Source organism: Nicotiana tomentosiformis, chromosome 12 (genome assembly GCF_000390325.3).
Source record: "Nicotiana tomentosiformis chromosome 12, ASM39032v3, whole genome shotgun sequence".
Taxonomy (NCBI): domain Eukaryota; kingdom Viridiplantae; phylum Streptophyta; class Magnoliopsida; order Solanales; family Solanaceae; genus Nicotiana; species Nicotiana tomentosiformis.
The window spans coordinates 94044401-94050400 of NC_090823.1; positions in this window are offsets into that span (position 1 = coordinate 94044401).

Consider the following 6000-nt stretch of genomic DNA (forward strand, 5'->3'; position numbering starts at 1 on the left):
TTATGTAACACTGTTACTTTTACTCATTATTGGGCTTGTAATAATCTTTGTATAAATAATTGAGGTTGTTAGTAAAAGGGAATGAGGTAGATTTTAATATTTACATGCGATGGGTAGATAGCATACCTTTAGGACTTAATAATGTGTTTGCTATATGTGTCGTTCACTCTCTATGTACACTATAGAAATCATGCCATTAGGATAAGTACACACTCACACTACTTGTCTACTAGAAAAGCATGAGCTCGAATGCTTCAATTATCCTTGTTGCTACATGTTATTAGAAAACATGCCCATAGAAAATAAATATCGTTGAACTTTCCTTCAATTTGCATTGTTGCAGCATATATACTAGAAATCATGCCTATAGGATTTGGATCACTTCATTTGCTACTGTATCGCACTGTTCACTAGAAAACATGCCTACATGACTAAGTATAACAATAAAATAAGTTCCAAGCGTCAACTGTTAGAGATCCTGCCTATAGGGTATAATTACTCGTTATATTAATGATGGACCTCTAAAAACTGTTTACTGCTTGCTTATGCCACTGTCATCAAGCATAAATTATTCTGGGCTCCTCCCAATGGTCTTCATTACTCCTTACTGTGTAAGTCACCTAGACATAACATGGTTAATAACTGAAAACCTGTAATCTCAATAATCAGCATGTATAATCTTATCTATGAGCAGTGCATGGCCTCTGAAACTGCTTGTGTGCTTTGATGCCTTGTCACATAGAAATCATGTCTATAGGGCTTAAGGTTCTTAATTTGGAATTGCCTAACATGAAAACTTGTCTTGCGTGCATTTGTTGCTTAAGTGTGGAGGCAAACTTGAGCCCTTAATTATCCATACTTGAAGTCCAATGTGTTTTTGTATGTCGTCTAGTTTTGACATTTTTGAGCAGCCTAAGTAAGGTCTAGAACCACCCATATAGAGGTCCAATAACTCCCGGGCCAGAGGTATGGGACAAGTAGTGCACGCATAGGGTACGACTAAGAATTTAATTAGAGCGCTTTTAGGTAAATAACTTTAACATAGTAATCGGGTAGCACGAGATGATAGTCTGTGCCCGCTGAATAATATGAGTAACTCCCTATGTTAAGGGAGTTGCGAAGTATTATTTATATTGCACGGGGTGATCCTTTAGGTTAAAATACTTAGGATCCCTCCCCCCCCGCCCCCCTCCTTTATATGTTGTTATTAGATCTAAATAGTTGTATCCCTATATTCGCACTAAGATCTGTATTAATTATGTTGTAATAAAGTGCTTTGACTTCTGAATTCCCTTTATTTATTTGATCACCTAGCTTATTCGTAATCCACATAATCTTAAGTTCGACCGGGACCCACAGTTGTGGACCTCGAGGAGTGCCTAACACCTTCTCTTTGAGGTAACTTGAGCCCTTACCCGATCTTTGGTGACGTTAACTAGTCAAACAGAGTTATCTGCATAATAGGTGCCCTAACACACCTTAAAAATCGTTAGGTGGCGACTCTTCTCCTTTATTACTCTATCTCCCATTCTAAAAGAAGATGTCACATGTCGAATCCCGCTTTCGCGAGAAAAAGGGGGCGCGACACTTGTTCAACTATGTACTTATTTCAGTTGATTGAATGGCCATCGATTGAATGTGCCTATTTATTATGTATTGCTTGAGAAATTACACATATTTAGGTGGTTGTTGAACAATGTCACTCCTAAGGTATATGAGAGATCAATACGACGGGTTTAAAAGTGGGATTAGAGATAACGAAACTTTTGACGTGATCATAGTGAGTGGTGAAAAAGTACGAGTTAGCGTAATTCGAGAGAATATGACTAGTAAATTATTGTAGTTGCCCGAGAAAGAATTACGATAAGTCGAGTGCTCATGATCAGTAGAGAATAATTAGGCGAAATTATAGAAGACATAGTAGAAAGGATTCCGACAATTGGAGAAATCATAACTCTTGACCTCCTTAATTTAGTCTCCAAACCTTAGTATCTTTAGTTGTTAATTTAATAGTTTAGTTTGTTAGTTAATTAGTTAGATATAAGAATCTTAATATTTATAACTTAGGAATTGTTCGAGCTTATCTTCTTAGTGATAGAACAGTTATCGCGAAATCTTAGTTCTTTGTGGGATTCGACTCCGGACTCTTAAACCGAATTATATTTGAAGCGACCGCTTATCCTTTTTAGAACTAGAATTGGGCATGATCACCTCCGATTGACTATTCAGTATTTGATAACTATATATTTGGTTTGGTCGCATTGGGTCTCATATGTTCATATATCAACATCTCTTATTGTATTTTTGATACAAAATCTTGAAGATGTAATTATCCTCGTATGGGAAATACTACAGTGATATTATAGAATAAAAATATTCAATTAACTTGAGTAGCGCATTGAAGTGAATTATTATGCAGGTATAGGAAGGAAGTTCATATCTTCATTAGTCTAAACATGGCTTCTTCACGGCTGTTTTTCCTTTTCAAATTTGTCGAGAAATACTTTTCTTGAGACGAGCGTCTATCGGAAATAATTTATCTACCTCCACAAGATAGGAGTAAGGTCTGCATATATACTATCATATTCAAACCCCATACAATAAAAATATATTGAATATATTATTGTTATTATATAGGAAAGAAGTTCATAGTGAGATGCTTTCTATGTCGATTTAGCTTATGGATAACACTATTGTTTGATAACTTTATGGTGCTGGAAATATGTGGAATCCTAGTATTTTTACTTAGTTACTAAGTACTTACTAGTTAGTGGACCCAATTTTTATACATTTGAGTCCACAAAACCTTGAGTCCACTGTGAGATAAAACAAAGCCTCACACAATTATTGTCAGTTGTGTGAGGCACAAAATAAAAAATTTCTACTAGTACATACCAGTGTTTTAAAAGGCATTTTCGGGATGAGCCCTGGGGCGAAGCGCACCAAAAACGCTCCGAGGTGATGGTGTGGGGCGAAAGTATCAAGAGGCGTACGCCCAGCAATTCGGGGCGTACGCCCTGGCGTTTGAGGCGTGTTGTTTTAGTGAGGCGTAAGCCCCAAAACTTTTTCAAATTAAAACAAAATTTATTGAATAAGTCTTTCATATAATACCCAAATTCTAAAAAGTCAACTTGGTAATTATTCAAAAGTTTTAAAAAGGAACTAAAATGCATTAATTTAAAAGTCAAGACTTTTTTATTGATTGAAGCCCTAATTCATGGTCTTTCTCAATTCTTTATTTTGCCCGCTAGTCTGCTAATATCTCCCAAAAGCAACGAATATTCAATTGTTTTACAAATACAAAGAGAACTTCATTCTCCTTCATAGCAGCAAGTTCAAAGTTCAAATTGCAGGTTAGTCATCCTTTTTGTTCCTGCATGTAGAAAACTTTATTCTTTTCGACTCAAGTTAGTCGTGCTTCTAAGTAGCGTATAATAGATTGTTTTGACTAGTTTTTTTGGATGGAGAGCGCGCGCGCTCTCTCTCTCTCTCTCTCTCTCTCTCTCTCTCTCTCTCTCTATATATATATATATATATATATATATATATATATATATATATATATATATTCTTCGATTTTTATACAATTTCACATGTTTATAAATATTTACTGTAATTATATTATTTTATAAAATATTAAAAATTAAATACCTATGGGGCTTACGCCCCGTGCCTCGGGGCTTATGCCTCGCTGAGGCATATGTAAAACGCCTCGCCTTACGCCCACGCCTTTTAAAACACTGGTACATACTCTGTCCGTTCATTTTTACTTGTCCACTATGAACTTTGCACACTCCTTAAGAAATAATAAATAAAGTGCATAATTTATCATGATACCCATATTAATTGATACATATTTTTAATGGATTTGAGAAAATAATTTGAAATGAGTAATTAATACTATGAGTATAACAGAAAAAAAAAATTATTTTCTCTTGATATATTAAAAATAACAAGTAAAAGTAAAAATCTATTTTTAGAATATTATATAAGTAAAAGTGCACGAAGTATCAATTTCTTTCCTAGTAGTTTCCGCTCAAATCTCCTATTGGACTTCGAAAAAGATGGTACATTAACCAAGAGATTAGTTGTACTTTATCCAAGCGTGTAACTCTTCTAGTATTCCATCTCTCAGTCAGTGTGTCAAATATTTTTTTTAAACAGGTTCATGCAGTATATTAATGATGTGCGTACGAACTATGAAGTGAGATATTACGTACTACTATAAAATTGTCCATTAATGTATATTACCAGGTTTCGAGAGATGCTTATTGTTTATGCTTTCGCATCGAATTGTGTTGCAAAGAACCTAGGAGTTTTATAACAAACGAAAATTATGGTACAAGTACTTACATCTTGTCCTTTTTAACTAATTGTACTGTAGTTTATTACTTTTTTGTATAATTGTGATATATGGCTAGCTTGTACATATTTCGACTAATTATAATGAGTTAATTTTATTACAATATGTATTGAGTAACTCTGTTCTTTAAAGCTCCGACGGATGACAAGTAATTACCTAGCATTTTAGCTTCCTCTAAATTTGAGGCTGAGACTAAGCCCCCGGTGCAGTCACACAGTTTGCCATTTGTGCTTTTCCAAATTAAACTAGTTAAACTTTAAATAATAATTTAGAATTTATTCTTGATCATTTTGAGACAAAAAATTGAAAAGCTACAACTTTTGTGAGTATTTTTTAAGAGTTTAAAATGTTACCTATTTAATTTAGTAAATATAACACAATAAATCAAATAGGTTAGCATTTATTTTAGTACTTTTTCCTGGTTAAATGGACATGATAACATTTCTTTTGGAGAAAGTAAAACTAATAAAAAAATTTGCACCTAACACATAAAATGTATAAATCTCCGATCACCGCCCACCCCCCCCCCCCCCCCCGGCGCAAATGCCTGTCCTTCGCTCCTTAATTTATCATCATATATTCTAGTGTAGTGACTGCCCTTTGATGAAAAAGCCCCTTGCCTATGCTAAACAGGCAAATATACAAATGTGAAGAGGATGCTAATGTGGAACTAGTAGTAGTTTTTATTATATCAAGAAAAGAAAAGAAATGCTAAGCTTACTAATGAGATCTGATTCCTCCACCTCAAATGTGAAACACAAGAAACTCACCAAGTCAACTAACACTCAGACTGGAGATTGAATCCAAATAATTTGATAAAAGTTCTTTTGTACATTTAACAATAGCTAAAAGCTCTACAACGAACACAATTGGAAGTAATAAATTGAACTGGTTGGTTTTGTTCGAGAAGCCCATGACTTCCCATGTCACATTTTCCATTAAAATATAAGACATTATTTCAGTCAACGAGCACTATGGGAGGAAGTTAGTGGTTCAAACCCAAAGTTATAGAACTAATTTTTGGTGTGGACCACGTCACGCATTACTACAAAATGACACGTGGTTATGATTTACATTTTTAAGCCTTCAGTAATTGATACGGAGTAACTTATTTAATCTTTAGATTAGACCATTATAAAAAAATATAAAAGACGAAAAAGGAAGTGGCCTAGTAGCTATTGTTTTATCGTAATGATACTAAACGAGTATAAATAATCTTTCTAAATTGGACCTACTAAGCTTTATCAAATCAAAGCTTCTGATTGCAACTAAGAAAGCTCACATTTTATTCTGTCACACATCATACGTGCAGCCAAGTATATATCAATTTTATTCTGTCACACATCATATGTGCAGCCAAGTATATTCTTGACATAGAACGAGTATATCCTTTATCATTAAAGAAAAATTCAATTAATATCTTCCGTTCTTGATACCAATACAGTTGACATATCGTATTAGTACTACGATATAGAAAAAATCTGGAGCCAACGGGTCTCTTCTTTTTTTATAAAGAATGTTTAAAGAATACTTGCTTGATAACATCTTCCTATAAAAATTACTATGAGAAAGCATAGTCCTTTTATCTCTTAACTTGTTCAGCAGAAGATGAAAAAGAATCTCGTAAAATTTCTGAA